Below are 21195 nucleotides of genomic sequence, written 5' to 3' on the forward strand. Positions count from 1 at the left end.
CTGTGATAACTCATCGCTCGTTGATCGCAGAAGCTTGCAAACTACGCCATTTTTTCCCTTATGATTTTATCTTTATTTAGATATCACACATCACATAGCTGCAGTCTGCTATTCTGGTGTTTTTGCGCTACAGCTCCCTGATTTTGGTTACAGCCCTGGAAAACTACCTATACATTCCTGGGCTGATTTGGTCACTACACATATGGGTCTCGTTACTGTCGGACGTATGGAACTCATAATATTTCATATCGGAGTCGATCTGGCTATGGCTGGTGGCCGGGAATTGTTTGTGAGTGCCTTTGAACTTAACGAACCATTTCCTCTTTCCTCCAAACTCTGGCCTGGGAGAAGGTGTCAATCTATCTCAGGTCTGTGTTTTAATTACCTCCTGCGTCTTTCAGAGACAAGATGCTTGCTTCCTAACAAAGTTATAACACTCCTTGCCTGGCATCGTTTGCATTAGCTATTTCTCAGGCGTGTGCTAATTGGGGCTTTTGTGCTGAGCAGAAGGGGAATAAGGGAGGGGGGTGAACATCTATGTCAGGCAGATATGGAAGAACATTTTCCTGATACTAATATTTTCCTGACAATAACATTAGGTCATCATGTTGAATAAGTTGTCATTAGTTTTGCGCGCAAGTGCTCGTTACTTGAGTTTGCATCGGGTACTCGGATATGCACCAAGTATAGCGGGTGCTCGAGTGAGATGCTCGAATCCATGCATTTTCACTGTTAGACACCCCCCAAAAAGAAAAGTGTGGGGGATTGCTCGTGTATGGCAGGCAATCCCCCGTGTTTTTTTTTTTTTTTGGCTGTATAACAGACGCAAAACATGCGGGGCGGAGACTTTTTTTTTAAAGTCCTAATACAACCCTAACTCCAGGGATCCATTCACTCTAATGAGGCAGCAGGGTTAGTCTGGACTCCGTCTGGCCTCTGTTTAGTGGTGTCCTTTTTTCTTTTTTTTAAATAAAGGAGGTTCACAAAACTGTGGCCGAAGGCACTTTTATGCATGCCTAATGAAAAGACGGACACCGTGGGATCACAGGCCAGAGGGCGTCTCCATTTGCCTCCTTACAGGGAATCTTCCGCCGAGGGTTCCATCTGAAGCACGTATTTCAGAGATTTACACGGATACCCCGGCATAAGCGTTCAGAGCAGTGTGAGCCCAGCTATACTGCGATCTTTGGGAGGCTTTTTTTTTTTCTGCAGAGACTAGTTTTTGCATCGCCATATTTTGAGAGCTATAACTTTTTTCCATATTTTGGCTGACAGTCATGTAAGGACTTGTTTTTTTGCTGGACAAGTTGACATTTTTATTGGTACCATTATTGGGCACATGACTTTTTATCGCTTTTGTGACCACACAGCTTCTAATCTTAATTAGCCAGACTTCTAAATTTGTTAAGCCAAGAGAAATACACTATTATCTTTGTGTTGACAATATTGACTACTCTTGGTTTGGAAACAATGTTTGTTAATATGCTGATTATCAATTGTACTAAAGTCAGCTAGTTTATTTACAAGAGCAGGGGATTTAGCTCAACCAATGAGACCTGAGCACTGTACCCCCCCTCCCCACGTGACTGATGACCTTAGCCACATATATAAATATAAAAAGGGGTTTTCTATCCTGCTGAAAAGGGAATCATGGAGAATCAGATAGACATTCTTCAGGACAGCAGATGGATAGCATGGCTCAATCCAGATTTGCATTCTACATGATTCCGGCCTAAGGGTATACGACCATGACTGGAAGGATATAGATCTGCTCCATTGACCATCAGAGAACCCATGGATACATTTGGGGGAACCAGGTTGGGACGATGAAGTCATCTAGCCCCATGGATATGTTGTTTGGAGTTGCCAGGTGGGACCCTCTGGTCACCTGGAACCCATGGAGACGTTCGGAGAAGCCAGATTGGGACCAGCCGGTCATCTGACCCCATTGAAGCTCTTGGAGAAGCCCAGGTGGGACCATCGGGTCTCCTGCCCTGTACCTCGGTGGACTGTCAGCTTCCTAAGCTTGCTGCTACCTCCTCTCTGTGGCAGCCCGCCAAAAGTGGGGAGCCACTAGTGAGGTAGCTGGCCCTGGAAGTCCCGAAGTTGCAGCTGATCTATTCTGGGCGGGCCAGCGGCCGGGTGAGACTGTGCAATGTTGTGGCATCTTGGGTGTTTGCTGGGACTGTTCTATATGTTTGGTGGTTCAATAAAGTATTGCCACACTGTTTTACCCTCACCCTGCGTTGTCTGAATAGTGTTATGCCCATGGAAGACTCAAGGTCTTCACAGCATTTAGGGGGTTAAAGTGCGGAGAGCGGTGCAGGCACTGCTCCTGGCACAGAGTGCCAGCTGTCAGAATCAGCTAACACCTGGCGGCTATCACACCCGCACAAACTGTGTGCGATCGCCATGTCGTAATACCTCCCTGGTCAATAAAGCCAAGGGCACAGGAATGTATTACCATGTCAGAAAGGGGTTAAAGGCAGGGAACTTTACCTGTGATTAAAATATACTGCAAGAGAGGAAGGTGTTAAATGTGTATTCATCTACATTTCTCAGAGATCACCTTTAACAATGCTCAAGCACAATTAGCTTGTAGTGAAGTGCAGTCATCGTTCTAAATTAGAGATATACAGTGCTGGCCAAAAGTATTGGCACCCCTGCAATTCTGTCAGATAATACTCAGTTTCTTCCTGAAAATGATTGCAATCACAAATTCTTTGGTCTTATTATCTTCATTTAATTTGCTTGCAAGGAAAAAACGCAAAAGAGAATGAAGCAAAAATCAAATCATTGATCATTTCACACAAAACTCCAACAATGGGCCCGACAAAAGTATTGGCACCCTCAGCCTAATACTTGGTTGCACAACCTTTAGCCAAAATAACTGTGAACAACCGCTTCCGGTAACCATCAATGACTTTCTTACAATGCTCTGCTGGAATTGTAGACCATTCTTCTTTGGCAAACTGCTCCAGGTCCCTGATATTTGAAGGGTGCCTTCTCCAAACTGCCATTTTGAGATCTCTCCACAGGTGTTCTATGGGATTTAGGTCTGGACTCATTGCTGGCCACCTTAGAAGTCTCCAGTGCTTTCTCTCAAACCATTTTATAGTGCTTTTGGAAGTGTGTTTTGGGTCATTGTCCTGCTGGAAGACCCATGACCTCTGAGGGAGACCCAGCTTTCTCACACTGGGCCCTACATTATGCTGCAAAATTTGTTGGTAGTCTTCAGACTTCATAATGCCATGCACACGGTCAAGCAGTCCAGTGCCAGAGGCAGCAAAGCAACCCCAAAACATCAGGGAACCTCCGCCATGTTTGACTGCAGGGACCGTGTTCTTTTCTTTGAATGCCTCTTTTTTTTCCTGTACACTCTATGTTGATGCTTTTTCCCAAAAGTTCTACTTTTGTCTCATCTGACCAGAGAACATTCTTCCAAAACGTTTTAGGCTTTCTCAGGTAAGTTTTGGCAAACTCCAGCCTGGCTTTTTTATGTCTCGAGGTAAGAAGTGGGGTCTTCCTGGGTATCCTACCATACAGTTCCTTTTCATTCAGACGTCGATGGATAGTACGGGTTGACACTGTTGTATCCTTGGACTGCAGGGCAGCTTGAACTTGTTTGGATGTTAGTCAAGGTTCTTTATCCATCATCCGCACAATCTTGCGTTGAAATCTCTCGTCAATTTTTCTTTTCCGTCCACATCTAGGGAGGTTAGCCACAGTGCCATGGGCTTTAAACTTCTTGATGACACTGCGCACGGAAGACACAGGAACATTCAGGTCTTTGGAGATGGACTTGTAGCCTTGAGATTGCTCATGCTTCCTCACAATTTGGTTTCTCAAGTCCTCAGACAGTTCTTTGGTCTTCTTTCTTTTCTCCATGCTCAATGTGGTACACACAAGGACACAGGACAGAGGTTGAGTCAACTTTAATCCATGTTAACTGGCTGCAAGTGTGATTTAGTTATTGCCAACACCTGTTAGGTGCCACAGGTAAGTTACAGGTGCTGTTAATTACACGAATTAGAGAAGCATCACATGATTTTTCAAAGGGTGCCAATACTTTTGTCCACCCCCTTTTTTAGGTTTGGTGTGGAATTATATCCAATTTGGCTTTAGGACAATTCTTTTTGTGTTTTTTTCATTGAAGACAAATTAAATGAAGAGAATAATACCAAAGAATTTGTGATTGCAATCATTTTCAGGAAGAAACTGAGTATTATCTGACAGAATTGCAGGGGTGCCAATACTTTTGGCCAGCACTGTATACACGGCTCCGGAAAAGCTACATTCCTCCAACACATGGTGAATTTACACTTTAGCAGAAGTAGAGTAGAAATTCCCAACTGTAATGCCATCCTTCAATATATGTAACAAGCAATACATTCATTAAAACATTTTTTTTTATTATTTAAGAACAAGCGCACTAACAAAATGGAGGACAAATAAATAAGTGACGTTTCACTGTTTAATCTGTTCAGTCAGTCAGGGGCATCTCCACAGCGATCTCTTCCAGCATGGCAAGGAAAGATGGAAGACTGTCAGCAGCATCTGGAATACAAAGTTATTTTGACTAGTGTAGAAAACCTATTTGACCTGCTATATAGCAATTCAGTGGTGTCCAATGACCCACATTAAGCATATAACGGCAGTTAAAGATCCGGTGCCCCCACCGTTATAGGAGGTATACTTAATGAGTACCCCTGGATGTGACCCCATCAGGTATTCTCCCATCACCTCTAGCTTCAAGCGCCCTCTAACCGGCAGTATCATTTTCTCTCAAGCTTCCCACCCATCTACACATCCAGATCTGCTGTTCTTTGCAGGGTTCTTCACAAGTCACCATCTGGAGACCTGCTCTTTATGGCTGTTCGCTAGACCTGATGTAAATGTACCCAGCTGTAAGGCACACGGGGGGTCTGAGCCCCAGAATGCGGACCCCTGCTGTAGGGAATGAGGCTAGTGACACTGGATAACAGTTATATGGGGAGAGTGAGGAGAACAAGGAAGCTAATGGTCAAGTCACTCAAAACCCAGCCCACCAGTCTAGACATGGATGAGGATTGTAGCCTGTTACCAACATGGCCGAGATTACTACTTAAATGGAATCTGCCATCAGGATTTTGGGACCTAATCTGAGCGACCGATTCCAGCGATGTGACACTTATCGGACTGCTTAGTGTAGCGTTGATAAATATCAATAATTATCAGTAGGAGACCACCACTAGAGGACTAGTAAACCTGCTGCCATGTAGTCCTACAGAGCTCATCCTCATCACTGATTAGCAGCTTTGACCATGGGTACAATTAATGGTGGGGTTACACAGAGCTCAGCATTCAGAGAACTGCTAGACAGAGAAAAGTGATGTCGCTTACTGTCATTTTTATGACCACAGGAATCAGGGTCTCTGCTACCCCATCTGAGTGCAGCATAATGTAGGGGCAATCACCTGGTGACAATTTTAACCCCATCAGCTGTACTCCTTCCCCTGCTGCTAGTTATAGGCTGCAGCAGTGACAGTGCAGGGGAAAGGGAGCGAGCTGTAAACCCTGCATGGCAAAACAACGGGGCTCTGATTCATCCAGACTGGTGTTATTAAAGTATTTGCACCATAATTCTGGCGTCATATCTAACTGCTGGCAGTCACTGTTTTCACCAAATGGTTTTAGGCTTTTACAGTGCTTGGTATGAAGGTGTCAGAACTGCAGTCACCCGTATTGATGACAGTACCATGATGTGTAGTGATCTCTGCAGAGTAAGGCTGGCTTTCACCATCTTATCTGCCATTTCAATTATAATCACCTACCTGACACCCAACTAAGTGCAGGGATGTCCATGAGGGCCGGCTCTAGGCTTAGTAGAGACGCAAACCTTTTAGCATCATTCACATTAGCTATAAGACCGACACCAGCCAGGGAGAGGTGACTCAGTTTATGTTCTTCTGGGACATCAAAGGTCTCAAAATCTACAAGGCAAAAAATATATAATATAGTTTTAGCATAGGTTGATCTTTGGAAAAGGAATAAGCAACTGGCTGCTCAAAGATACCCAGCAATCTTGCTGCAAGTCCACTCATATCTTATGGTTTAAAAGGGCTTTAATGTGGTGCTTAAGATTAGGAGGCATTCCTAGATTGTAGTAAGATACGGCACTAAAATCTCTGTAAATACTACACCAACATGTGTGCTAGTTAGAAATTCACACATTCACCAGACATGTGGACAGGACAGTTTGGAAGAAATTACAAAGAACCAATCAAGAACCGAATATAGAAAATGTATGCATAAATAGGAAAAAACCTTTAATGAATACACGGTTAGGTAAGAGAGTGACACTAGAGACCGGCGCTCACACCAATGTACATACAATAGTTAAAATACAAAAATATAGAATAGATCTCACAGACACAGGGCAAAGTGTGTGGTATGGAATCCAATATATAATGTATCTGAGCAAAGATTATAGATCTAACCATGCAATAGCTCTGTCCAAGAGTAATTGAATAAATCTACTATATGACAAGATAAGAGTGCTTGTGCATAATCTAAATAGGGATTCCCAACACTTGGGTGGGCGCCACACAAGTCTGTGGACCACACAGGTACTAATGCTTTATTCACTACCGACCTTGATATGCACTAAGCACCTTTACATACTTCCTGTGTTGGGAATCCCTATTTGGATTATGCACAAGCACTCTTATCTTGTCATATAGTAGATTTATTCAATTACTCTTGGACAGAGCTATTGCATGGTTAGATCTATAATCTTTGCTCTGATACATTATATATTGGATTCCATACCACACACTTTGCCCTGTGTCTGTGAGATCTAGTCTATATTTTTGTATTTTAACTATTGTATGTACACTGGTGTGAGCGCCTGTCTCTATGGTGTCACTCTAAAAAACCTTTAAAGAATACACGGTTAAGTAGATTTCCTATTTATGCAGAATTTGACTATTTTGTTCAGTTGTTTTTGATTGGTTCTTTGGCATTCCTAGTTTACCTTTGGGCTCAATGCACCAAAATGGGTCATCTAGCATCAATGAACTTGAACCACCTTCACTGCACACGTCAGTGTTGTGCCCTCCTCTCCCCACCCCCAAATAGCTGCAAAGTCCCACCTGTATAGTGGAGCCCAAGACCACACTCTGGATCTCTGGCACTCCTGATGTCACGTGCAGGGGCCCCAGGAGCCTCCGAACACCACACTGACATCTGTCTGCTCTCCTCCACAACTGAGCAGCAGCAGAAGCCCAGCTAACAGACATTGCTGTCACTGCAAACACTCATTGGATTAACTGACACGATGTCAGCGAGTTTCTGAAGATCCGGATACTGCAGCCATGAGATCTGTGGCTGCATTAGGCAGATGGGACATTGCAGCTAATAGAGAGTAAGAGTGTAACAGAGATGGCCCTAAACTGCATTTAAAGGGAATCTGTCACCAGGTTTATTGCCACCTGATGTGAGAGCAGCACAACGTGGGGACAAAGATCCCCAATTCCAGAGACGTGTTGCTTTCTGGGCTGACTGCTGTAGTTTTGATAAGTGATCCTCCCCCAGCAGGAGACTGCCACCAGAGGACTAGTAAAGCTGCTGCCATGTAGTCCAACCCTGTCCCCACAACTGATGGATAGCTCTATACACCGTGCATAGGCAGAAAGCTACCAATCAGTGGTGTGGGTGGGGTTATACAGAGCCCAGCATTCAGAGCATTTGTAGATCTGCAGCAGACACAGTTACTCTGAACTGCACCAAGCGATCCATCACTGTAATCAGGGTCTCTGCCCCTAAATCATGCTGCTCTCAGATGGGGCAGCAAAATCCTGGTGACAAATTCACTAACCCCATCCAGCTTCAGGTGCAAATATTAGAATTGATTCTGATGCTCAAAATTAAATGTAAAGGCAAGTGGCTAATGGCAGGCAATAGGTACAGCAAGGTGTGGAAGAGTTACCTGCAGGATTGTAGGGAACAAACTTCTCAATGTCGGGGTACTGCTGCTCGTCTGTCTTATCAGAAGTGTCAGAAACCTAGTGGGGAACGGGAACCAGGTCACAAGCTTCATTTATCCAGTATTTACCATTAGGTTCTCCATATATGATCTGAAAAGGAGTCAGCCAAGCCCTTGTGGCCTAGCTGTGGCCTGGCCATACACTGTTTGGCTAGCAGCCATCTCTCCCAACATACAGATGAGCTCTCATGTGTTCTGTGGGGAGGAGGGTAATCTGCTGCCTCTAAGCAATGTGTGCCTAGAGAACAAGGAGCGGGTATTTGAACTGAACATTTGTTAGGGCAGCCAGGAGACCCCCATACACGTTACACAGCTAGATTAGCCAGATATTAGCCCACTTTAATCCAACAGATAATAATGGGACTTGTAATAGTAGAAAATGCCATGTGATCTTCTTGCAGATGTTCCTGTGGCATTTTAGGATTATGTAGATACAAGTCTGTACATCAGTACAGGGCAGAACACAAGAGCAGTGTATGATCAGAGCTGCGGTAGTACATTATACCTGTATAACAGCTGGCGCAGGCTTTGGCACTTTCCGGTCTCCTTTCAGAGGCTGCCCGTTCTTCTGGGTCATTACTTGCTTGTTGATATTTCCTAGAGCTTTTCTTGATGTTTTCCCACATGATACAGAACCGTGCACTTTGTCCTGGTGGGTTTTCACAAGCGACTTTCCTTTTTTTTAAAAAAAAATCAGATACCTTTTATTAAAAGGACTTTTTTAACATTGCACATAAACATTGAGGCATCACCCAACTGGCAATGCCCTTCAAAACCCACCCGTTCACCCTCCCCCCGCCCATTACACCCCCAAAAACCATATGGCAAAGACAAATTTAATTACAGACGGCATATTATCATATAGCTTATCTAACTGTTAAAGCATTGATAATTTGATCCATGGATACAGAGCATAATATCTAATAGTCAGTGATTAGTTAAGTAGAACCTGAGAGACCACAACATTTCAGACTCAATTGATATTTAAAATGGACATAATATGATAACCATGAACCGTGCTCCATCTACCCCAGATTTGATCAAATTTCCGTATAGCCTTCCGCTTTTTGTACACTCCCTCTTCTAATCTTAATAAAAGACGCAATCTATCCAAGAATTCCTGGAACCTGAGAGGGATCCAACCAATGTGCAGCTATAAGCTTTCTGATCTGATATAGAGTCCTCTTAACGGCTATTATTTCATCCTCGTCACATCCTATTATTTCTACATGGCCCAACACACACTTTAGGATATAAGGGTAGATTACACTCAAACACATTATTAATGTACTACACACACATTCCAGAATACCGCGACCCTCCTACACGTCCACATCATATGCATAAGATCTGCTCCTTCCTCTCCACATTTTGGACACACACGGTCATTCCTTGCTCCAATGCGCTGTAGAAATTTGGGAGTTCTATATACCCTATGCAATAAGTACAACTGTGAGAGTCTATGTGCCGCACATGTAGATAGTATCGGAACGCTCCCCACCACATCTTCCCATTCTTCCGAGGTTATAGTAGCAATGTCACGCTCCCACCTCTCCTTAACATTTAAGGGTCTGTCCCACTGAAATTGCTGCATAAGTATCCCGTAGATTCTGGAAATCAATCCCTTCCCACCTCTATGGCATAATAATGTGTTAAACAGTAGATGATGTTGGATTTTACTCTGCATATGTCGCGGCTGTACAAACCATGCATGCCTTATTTGGAGATAAAAGTAGAAACTAGTTTGTGGAATACAGTATTCTTCTTTCAGCTGATGGAACGATTTAAATATTTCCCCCTCTAATATTTGTGCCACATTAGTTATTCCCAATTTTTCCCATATTCCGAATCCTTTCAATTTATGGATCTCTGGAAGGCCCGCATTATGCCACAACGGGGTAAAACCCTCTATTCCCAACAACAGTTTGATTTTCTGCCACGTTTTCCCCATAAGTGCTAGGGTCGGAAGATGCCGCCTAGCATCCCACCCCGAGATTCCCGTTTCTAGAAAGGAGGTAATTGGCAAATTGTGTTTGAGTAGACGTATCAGTTTATCTAGGTTCCCCTGAATTAACCAGAGTTGTTGAGTCTGAGAGGCTAGAAAATATATCCATGGATTAGGTGCGGCTAGTCCCCCCTGATCTTTGGGCCTTTGAAGTGTATCCAACCCCTTTTTTCCAGATCAATTCCTGAAATAGTGCTTGAAATTTATAAAATTTTCTCATGGGGACCCAGACAGGTGAATTATGAAGGATATATAATAATTGGGGCATTAACACCATTTTAATGAAGTTAGTTTGACCTACTACTGATAGGGGGAGTTTGCTCCAAGTATTGGCCTTTTGTTGAAATCTGGTAAGCAGTTCAAGTAAGTTTAAAGGAATGTAATCTCCGATAGATGTGGTCACTCTAACTCCGAGATATTTAAATTCTCGCACAATCTCCAATCAAGTATTCCCTGCCCTAGTATTCAGAGACAAACCATCCACCGGCATAAGAACTGATTTATCCCAATCAATCTGTAGGCCAGAATGATCTCCAAACTCCCTTATTAAATTCATAGCAGTCGTCAGAGATTGCTCCGTGTCGCCCAAAAACAACAGAAGGTTGTCGGCATATAGGGCTACCCGCTCCTCCAGTGTTTTATAGCGGAACCCTTGTATTTCGCTGCTGGAGCGAAGCTTAACAGCCAACGGCTCCATAGCCAGGGCGAACAGTAAGGGAGACAACGGGCAGCCCTGACGCGTGCCTCTGCCCATTTCAATGCTACCAGAAAGATTGCCATTAATTTGAATCTGAGCTACCGGATTGTTATACATAAGCCGCGGCCAGGCCCGAAATCCAGTACCAAACCCCATCTTTCTCAAAACAGCCCATAAATACTCCCATTCGACACTATCAAAAGCCTTAGCGGCATCACGTGATAGCACTGCCCTACCACCCGCATTTTGTGACTGCATTTGCAGATTAAGAATTAATTGCCGTCGACTTGGCCGGTATAAACCCAGTCTGGTCTTCTGCAACCAAATGTGTGATAACCGCCACCAGTCTGGTAGCCAAGACCTTAGCTAAAATTTTTACATCTACCGAGAGTAAGGATATTGGCCTATATGATTCAGGGTTTAATGCATCCTTTCCAGGTTTTGTCAAAAGAACTATGCTAGCCTCCCTCATTGAAGTCGGCAAAGCCCCCCCCTCTCTCGCCCCCTTAAGCCCTTCCAGTAACCCGGGAAGCAAAACCCCCCCAGCTTCCTTATAAATTTCCGCGAGGATCCCATCAGTACCAGGGGCCTTGTTATTTTGAAAATCTTTTAAAGCTTCCTGCATCTCCTCCAGTGTAATTGGTGCATCTAGTTGCTCTCTCTGGCCATCTGTCAGACATGGTATTTGCATATCATGAAGATAGAGATCTATGTCCCTTTGCGCCTTAGTCAGTTTGGAGGAGTATAATTGTCTGTAAAACTTCCATTGAATCAGTAACTACCACACCCTTAGTATCCCTGATAGGTGCAATCATAGGAGCCCCAGTCTGGGCCTTGGCTATGGTGGCCAGCAAGTGCCCTGTACTCTCTCCCTCCACATAAAATTGCTGTTTAAGAAAGAACCGTTTATGCTCCGCTTGTTTCAATATATGATCATTTAGTGTAGCCTGTGCCCGTGTCCAGTGTTCCCTATTCTCTATGCTTGGGGACCCAACATACCTCTGTTCCAATATGTCTACTTCCCTCCGCAGCTCCTGAAGACGGGCCCTGTTTTTGGATTTGATCATGGAAATTTCCTTAATCAGGATCCCCGGTAAAAATGCCTTCATGGCTTCCCATACCGTATTTAAAGGGGCAGAGCCTATGTTGTCTTTAAAGAAACGATCTAATTTACCTGCTAAGTCCATCTGTTCCCCAAATACATCCAGCCAGTAGGGGTTAAACCCCCACAGTGCCCTTCTGTTTATGGTGCCAGGATCGACCCCCAAAACAACCAATAATGGTGAATGATCAGATAACAATCTTGTGCAGTATTCTACTTTAGTAACTAGAGGGACTAGATGACTATTTCCCAGAGCCAGGTCAATTCTGGACAGAGGAATAGGATGGCGAGTAACACGAATACTGCTTAACATTTGGGAATCTAGCCCGCCACACATCTACCAAGCTAATTTCCTGCAAGACCCTTGCCAACGACGTCTCTTGATGAGCCCCTCCCCCCACATTACCCCTATACTTATCAAGCTCAGCGTGTAGGTACATATTAAAATCACCGATGACTAACAGGGGTATGGTAGCAAATTCCGTTATCCACGGGAATAGCTGGCGCACAGTCTGTATAGAGAAAGGTGGAGGAACATACAGAGCAATTAGACAAGTTCTAAGCCCAGCCACTCTGCACACTAGACATACATACCTTCCCTCCCTGTCACAAATACTTCCTTCACATTCAAAGGGTAAATTCGGATGAATCAATATACTAAACCCCCTAGAATAAGTACTATGTGTAGAATGATAGTCTGGCCCCCTCCAAAGCTTGCTCAGTGCCGCAGCGGCCCCCGTATTGCAATCCGTCTCCTGTAAATCTTTAGTTGTGATCTCCCATACCTCTAATATTCCAGGATACTACATTAACCTGCTTAACCATATTTTAACGATTGAAAATGAACTGTCACATGCCCCCCTCTGTACCCACTCCTGCGTCTGACCATCAACATTATAACATTGTACTAATACACAGTCTGTATTAATCAAAGTAGATTTTGTTCTTTTACCGCCATCACTCCCTCATTTAACATCCCCCCCCTTAATTAAATGAATACCAACAGCCGTATCATGAAGAGCCGGATATTTAGCCTCATGCAACCTAACACGCCTTAGCACACGAGGCGCCGTGGCATAAGGTGCATCACAGACTCCCCCATTTTTCCCCCACACAGTGACTTTCCTTTAGGGAAATCTAGATCATGTGAGGACGGTTCCTGAGCCAACCATGTGGACCATCAATGGGCATGAAAGTGAAAGATTGCCAACACCAAAGCTGCAGAGGCAAAAGTCTTCCAATACACAAGGAACAGAATTATGCCCACCTGGATGTCAGGTGTACTAGTAATCCCAGCACCCAGCCCTCATGCCCAAAAGGACTACGTCATTTCTACACTAAAAGGATTTCACGTGACAAAACCCCACTGGAGTGGCACTTTAACCCCTTACCAACATGATTTGCCGTTACATCATATGCCAGATGTGACTTCACGCCTGGAAGATGATGGCTGTGATATTTAGCCATCATCTGCCTTTAATAGCCACATGTAGGCCAGAGCTCCACCTGTTAGAGATGGACAGCAGCATTACCAGCGAACTGAGAAGGGAGTCATGCCATGTGCCCATCTGTGCCCCTGTAACACGATCATGGGATGCCATCACTGCCAGGAAGGAGTCTGCTGAAAAGACCCATGCCTGTCATGACAGATCTGTGAATGCTGGCTATATACTGCAGTATTGCTGTACATAACACAAGAAATCAGATGATTGCATGTTCAAGTCCCCTAAGGGGACAAAAAGGAAAAAGTAGAATCTGAACATTCAAATCACCCCTGCCCCTCTATGACCCATTTTAAAATAAAACATATGGGCGTTACTTCTGTAAAAGTCCAATCAAAATATAAAAATAATTTACCTGATCAGTGAACGGCATAAAAACAAAAACCCTCATATGGCTGTATTGACAGAAAAATAAAGTTACTGCTCTTAGAAGAGTAAGAAAAATGCAGAGACGGGAAATAACATGGTCAGGAAGGGGTTAAATTCTGCCACTTCTATAGAAAACTGAACCCATTTCGCTGACTGCCTTCAATGGCAGCCAAATAAGGCAGGGGGTTAGAGGAACACCGACCTTATATTGTAGAGATCAGGGGTGGTCTTGTAGACTTCTAGGATGCTTAAGAAGTGGACATTCCCTTTAAGCTACATTGTGCAGACAAAGCCATGGCAGTGTAGAAGGCCGACAAGATCTCAGTGGAAAGGCTGCAGGTTTGCGTCTGCATTAGGCAAGTTATAGAGGTAGAAGTGATGGGACCTTGTTGCTGTGCAGGTAGAATCTGGAGCCTCGGCACCGTCCTGCGTAGCCCATACTACAGGGAGGAGGAGCAGCGCCATGTGTAGTAATCTGAGCAGGATAGTCAGTGTTCAGCCAGCACTGATGGAGACTGACACCCCAACTCATTACCCAATACATGACAGGCTTAAAGACCCTCTCCCATCAGAGCTTATCCTCTTAGTATATTGTAATCAGATTATACAGCACTGTACTTACAGCTGCTCATTATACCTTTCTACTGGGCTAATTATTCTCTTTTCTCTGCTCTATGTAGAATTAGGAAGACTCTTCCCTGCAAAAATCATTCCCCTCCTGACCCAGCTGCTCTCATCCCCCTGCCAGGGACTTTTGCAGTGACTTATGACTCATACAAGGAAAACTGACCTCCTGTTTCTACATACAGCTTATAAATATTATCAAAAATGTCCAATCACATTGTAAATATAACGACATCCAAAAATGGGTGTGTCGCAGGGGTCCTCAAACTGCGGCCCGCGGAGGACTTTTATCCAGCCCGCCGGGCTATGGGCGGAGGAGAGGAGAGCGGTGCCATTGCCCGCCTTTCCGCCCGCTTGCTCAGGGCCCCGGCAGGCGGATACTTACCTCTTCCCGTGCCTCCGCAGATCTGCTGTCTTCCTGCTGTGCACTTCCTGTGATGTCTCAGGTCAGAGGGCGCGGTGACGTCTTTACACCGCACTCTCCCGAGTGCTGTCACAGGGAGAGCAGAGCGGGACGACGCCGCCGCGACGCTGGAGTCCAGACCAGACCAGAGCAGCGGCAGCAGGTGAGGAGGAGTGAGGTGAGTATTGGATTTTTTTTTTTTTAATGTATGGAGGCATAGGTCATTATATGGGGGGGGTGACATCCTGCATGGGGAATGATATGGGGGGTGACATCCTGCATGGGGCATTATATGGGGGGGTGACATGCTGCATGTGGCATTATATGGGGGGGTGACATGCTGCATGGGGCATTATATGGGGGGGTGACATGCTGCATGGGGCATTATATGGGTGGTGACATGCTGCATAGGGCATTATATGGGGGGGTGACATGCTGCATGTGGCATTATATGGGGGGGTGACATGCTGCATGTGGCATTATATGGGGGGTGACATGCTGCATGGGGCATTAAATGGGGAGTGACATGCTGCATGGGGCATTATATGGGGGGTGACATGCTGCATGGGGCATTATATGGGGGGTGACATCCTGCATGGGGCATTATATGGGGGGGGAGGGACATCCTGTATGGGGCATTATATGGGGGGTGACATCCTGCATGGGGCATTATATGGGGAGGGAAGGGACATCCTGCATGGGGCATAATATGGGGGGGGGGTTGACATGCTGCATGGGGCATTATATGGTGGGGGTGACATGCTGCATGGGGCATTATATGGGGGGGTGACATGCTGCATGGGGCATTATAAGGGGTGGAACAGCCTGCATATGGCATTATAAGGGGGAAACAGCCTGCCTATTGGGAACATTTACCTGCCCATTGAGGACCTATGCTGCCTATTGGGGATATTTACCTGCCTATTGGGGACATTTGCCTGCCTATTGGGGACATTTACCTGCCTATTGAGGACCTATGCTGCCTATTGGGTACAGTTACCTACCTATTGAAATACCGGTTGATTTAACATTACTTGTTCTTCATTTTAAATATTGTATTTGTTACTGTATTGTTTTTTTAAACTACAAAATAAGATATGTGCAGTGTGCATAGTAATTTGTTCATAGTTTTTTTTAAAAACTATATTCCGGCCCTCCAATGGTCTGAGGGACCGTGAACTGGCCCCCTGTTTAAAAAGTTTGAGGACCCCTGGTGTAGAGGGTTATGTAAAAGAATAGGAAGCCACTAGGCGGCAGCACAACCTCACATAACAGGATTTTTGATCCAGATGGCTGTGAATCTACTAGTCATTAGGTTACCTGACTCAGGGTCCTTCTAAGAATGAAATAATCATTCATAGATTCCAACAGCCAAATGTAGATGTATTGAAGTACAACAGTGAGACATAATACCTGTGTAGGATTGCATTGCCAAACCCAGGAAAAAAAAACCCAACTCAGACGTACATTTCGCCTTCTGCCTTCTAAAATTTTAAGTGCTATACAATATGATGATTGCAATATATTGAGAATAAAAACTTTGATTATTGCTTCTGTAAAGATGGGTGGGCAGAAGAAACCAAGTTCATTATGAGGTGGACCCCCAATTAACACTTGTGGGGAGGCGCAATTAATTTGTAAAAAAACAATACACTGGAGGGGTGCTTTTTTTACTGCATTGCTGGAGTGGCGCTTTATATACAATTGCCCGGTCTCATACTCACTTGCTGCCGCCTTTGTTTTCCAGAGTTGCTCCCATCGTTGTCCGGTGAAGAGTGACCTGTTGGCTGCTCCAGTGTTTCATGGAGCTGCGGAGGTCACTTTCCCATACAAGTCTATGAGAGCCTTGTTCTGGCTTCCATAGAGTTGCATTGAGATCTTGTGTCGTAGCTTCTGACTTATGGCCAGTCAGCTGCGCTCACAAGATAGTGCCATAGGAACAGAACAGTGCCGAAAAACAGTGAAGACGCCAGAGGGCGAGTATATGACCAGAGGCCCTACATTTAAAAGAGCCATCCCAGCGCTGAAAACCAAACAAAAAAAGCTGGAGTGGTGCTGTAAGTCCCAACTTTCCATGAGTATCAGGCGGCTCCACCATGCCCTGTCCATGCTCCACCCACTTGGCAGAGCTGGCTGACCTGGCATGAAAGTGCTAAAAAGGTCACAATTTTTAATCATTAAGTTGCATAAAAGTTTTGACTTGTCAGAGTTCTGCTAGAAATCTATTAAACCCCTTGATGAATTGGGGCCAGATCGGCCGTTACCTTTAGAAACCACTTACCGGCACCTGATAGTTGTGCACGATCTCTGGACAACAGCGCAGCATTAACATCACCGTTCTCCTGGTCAGTGTAGATCACGGTCGCCATTATAGTCAGATTCTGCAGGCAAAATATAAGAATGAGCCACGTTTCATTGTACAACACACAAACAAGTAGTGTCCTCCTCACCAACCCCTGGACAATCTCCTCACACCACAACTCAGGAATAATAGAGGAGCCCTTCAATATGATGGTCCTTGTCAGGAGGAATATAGCGTAAGCTCAGAAGAGGAAGCCATTCCTGGTAAGCAGGTGCCCAGTGTTATAGCGATGATCCTCCTACAGATGCCAGGACCAGAGAATAGAGGCCTGTACCTCCAACCACAGCAACAACCCATTACAGGGACCGGACAGATCCTTAGTGCTATGAGCAGCACTGATCAGCCGCCATGTCTACACTGCAGCAATTACCCATTACAGGGTCCTGACAGATCCATAGTGCTATGAGCAGCACTGATCAGCAGCCATGTCTACACTGCAGCAATTACCCATTACAGGGTCCTGACAGATCCATAGTGCTATGAGCAGCACTGATCAGCAGCCATGTCTACACTGCAGCAATTACCAATTACAGGGACCTGACAGATCCATAGTGCTATGAGCAGCACTGATCAGCAGCCATGTCTACACTGCAGCAGTTATCCATTACAGGGTCCTGAAAGATCCATAGTGCTATGAGCAGCACTGATCAGCAGCCACGTCTACACTGCAGCAATTACCCATTACAGGGACCTGACAGATCCATAGTGCTATGAACAGCACTGATCAGCAGCCATGTCTACACTGCAGCAATTACCCATTACAGGGACCTAACAGATCCATAGTGCTATGAGCAGCACTGATCAGCAGCCATGTCTACACTGCAGCAATTACCCATTACAGGGACCTGACAGATCCCTATGAGCAGCAATGATCAGCAGCCATGTCTACACTGCAGCAATTACCCATTACAGGGTCCTGACAGATCCATAGTGTTACGAACAGCACTGATCAGTAGCCATGTATACACTGCAGCAATTACCCATTACAGGATCCTGACAGATCCATAGTGCTATGAGCAGCATTGAACAGCAGCCATGTCTACACTGCAGCAATTACCCATTACAGGGTCCTGACAGATCCATAGTGCTATGTGCAGCACTGATCAGCAGCCATATCTACACTGCAGCATTTACCCATCACAGGGTCCTGACAGATTCATAGTGCTATGAGCAGCACTGACCAGCCGCCATGTCTACACTGCAGCAATTACCCATTACAGGGTCCTGACAGATCCATAGTGCTATGAGCAGCATTGATCAGTAGCCATGTCTACACTGCAGCAATTACTCATTACAGGGACCTGACAGATCCATAGTACTATGTGCAGCACTGATCAGCCGCCATGTCTACACTGCAGCAATTACCCATTACAGGGCCCTGACAGATCCATAGTGCTATGTGCAGCACTGATCAGCAGCCATGTCCACACTGCAGCAATTACACATTACAGGGACCTGACAGATCCATAGTGCTATGAGCAGCACTGATCAGCAGCCATGTTTACACTGCAGCAATTACCCATTACAGGGACCTGACAGATCCATAGTGCTATGAGCAGCACTGATCAGCAGCCATGTCCACACTGCAGCAATTACCCATTACAGGGCGCTGACAGATCCATAGTGCTATGAGCAGCACTGATCAGCAGCCATGTCTACACTGCAGCAATTACCCATTACAGGGACCTGACAGATCCATAGTGCTATGAGCAGCACTGATCAGCAGCCATGTCCACACTGCAGCAATTACCCATTACAGGGTCCTGATAGATCCATAGTGCTATGAGCAGCAGTGATCAGCAGCCATGTCTACACTGCAGCAATTACCCAATACAGGGTCCTGACAGATCCATAGTGCTATGAGCAGCACTGATCAGCCGCCATGTCTACACTGCAGCAATTACCCATCACAGGGTCCTGACAGATCCATAGTGCTATGAGCAGCACTGATCAGCATCCATGTCTACACTGCAGCAATTACCCATTACAGGGACCTGACAGATTCATAGTGCTATGAGCAGCACTGATCAGCAGCCATGTCTACACTGCAGCAATTACCCATTACAGGGTCCTGACAGATCCATAGTGCTATGAGCAGCACTGATCAGCAGCCATGTCTACACTGCAGCAATTACCCATTACAGGGTCCTGACAGATCCATAGTGCTATGAGCAGCACTGATCAGCCGCCATGTCTACACTGCAGCAATTACCCATTACAGGGTCCTGACAGATCCATAGTGCTATGAGCAGCACTGATCAGCAGCCATGTCTACACTGCAGCAATTACACATTACAGGGACCTGACAGATCCATGGTGCTATGAGCAGCACTGATCAGCCGCCATGTCCACACTGCAGCAATTACCCATTACAGGGACCTGACAGATCCATAGTGCTATGAGCAGCACTGATCAGCAGCCATGTTTACACTGCAGCAATTACCCATCACAGGGTCCTGACAGATCCATAGTGCTATGAGCAGCACTGACCAGCTGCCATGTCTACACTGCAGCAATTACCCATTACAGGGTCCTGACAGATCCATAGTGCTATGAGCAGCACTGATCATCAGCCAAGTCTACACTGCAGCAATTACCCATTACAGGGTCCTGACAGATCCATAGTGCTATGAGCAGCATTGATCAGTAGCCATGTCTACACTGCAGCAATTACTCATTACAGGGACCTGACAGATCCATAGTACTATGTGCAGCACTGATCAGCCGCCATGTCTACACTGCAGCAATTACCCATTACAGGGCCCTGACAGATCCATAGTGCTATGTGCAGCACTGATCAGCAGCCATGTCCACACTGCAGCAATTACCCATTACAGGGACCTGACAGATCCATAGTGCTATGAGCAGCACTGATCAGCAGCCATGTTTACACTGCAGCAATTACCCATTACAGGGACCTGACAGATCCATAGTGCTATGAGCAGCACTGATCAGCAGCCATGTCCACACTGCAGCAATTACCCATTAAAGGGCGCTGACAGATCCATAGTGCTATGAGCAGCAGTGATCAGCAGCCATGTCTACACTGCAGCAATTACACAATACAGGGTCCTGACAGATCCATAGTGCTATGAGCAGCACTGATCAGCCGCCATGTCTACACTGCAGCAATTACCCATCACAGGGTCCTGACAGATCCAGAGTGCTATGAGCAGCACTGATCAGCAGCCATGTCTACACTGCAGCAATTACCCATTACAGGGACCTGACAGATTCATAGTTCTATGAGCAGCACTGATCAGCAGCCATGTCTACACTGCAGCAATTACCCATTACAGGGTCCTGACAGATCCATAGTGCTATGAGCAGCACTGATCAGCAGCCATGTCTACACTGCAGCACTTACCCATTACAGGGTCCTGACAGATCCATAGTGCTATGAGCAGCACTGATCAGCCGCCATGTCTACACTGCAGCAATTACCCATTACAGGGTCCTGACAGATCCATAGTGCTATGAGCAGCACTGATCAGCAGCCATGTCTACACTGCAGCAATTACACATTACAGGGACCTGACAGATCCATGGTGCTATGAGCAGCACTGATCAGCCGCCATGTCCACACTGCAGCAATTACCCAATACAGGGACCTGACAGATCCATAGTGCTATGAGCAGCACTGATCAGCAGCCATGTTTACACTGCAGCAATTACCCATTACAGGGTCCTGACAGATCCATAGTGCTATGAGCAGCACTGATCAGCAGCCATGTCTACACTGCAGCAATTATCCATTACAGGGACCTGACAGATCCATAGTGCTATGAGCAGCACTGATCATCAGCCATGTCTACACTGCAGCAATTACCCATTACAGGGTCCTGACAGATCCATAGTGCTATGAGCAGCACTGATCAGCAGCCATGTCTACACTGCAGCAATTACCCATTACAGGGTCCTGACATCCATAGTGCTATGAGCAGCACTGATCAGCAGCCATGTCTACACTGCAGCAATTACACATTGCAGGGTCCTGAGAGATCCATAGTGCTATGAGCAGAACTGATCAGCAGCCATGTCTACACTGCAGCAATTACCCATTACAGGGTCCTGACAGATCCATAGTGCTATGAGCAGCACTGAT

This window comes from Phyllobates terribilis, unplaced genomic scaffold, assembly GCF_046119375.1.
Source record: "Phyllobates terribilis strain yellow unplaced genomic scaffold, ASM4611937v1 Scaffold_10__3_contigs__length_209671492, whole genome shotgun sequence".
Classification (NCBI taxonomy): Eukaryota; Metazoa; Chordata; class Amphibia; order Anura; family Dendrobatidae; genus Phyllobates; species Phyllobates terribilis.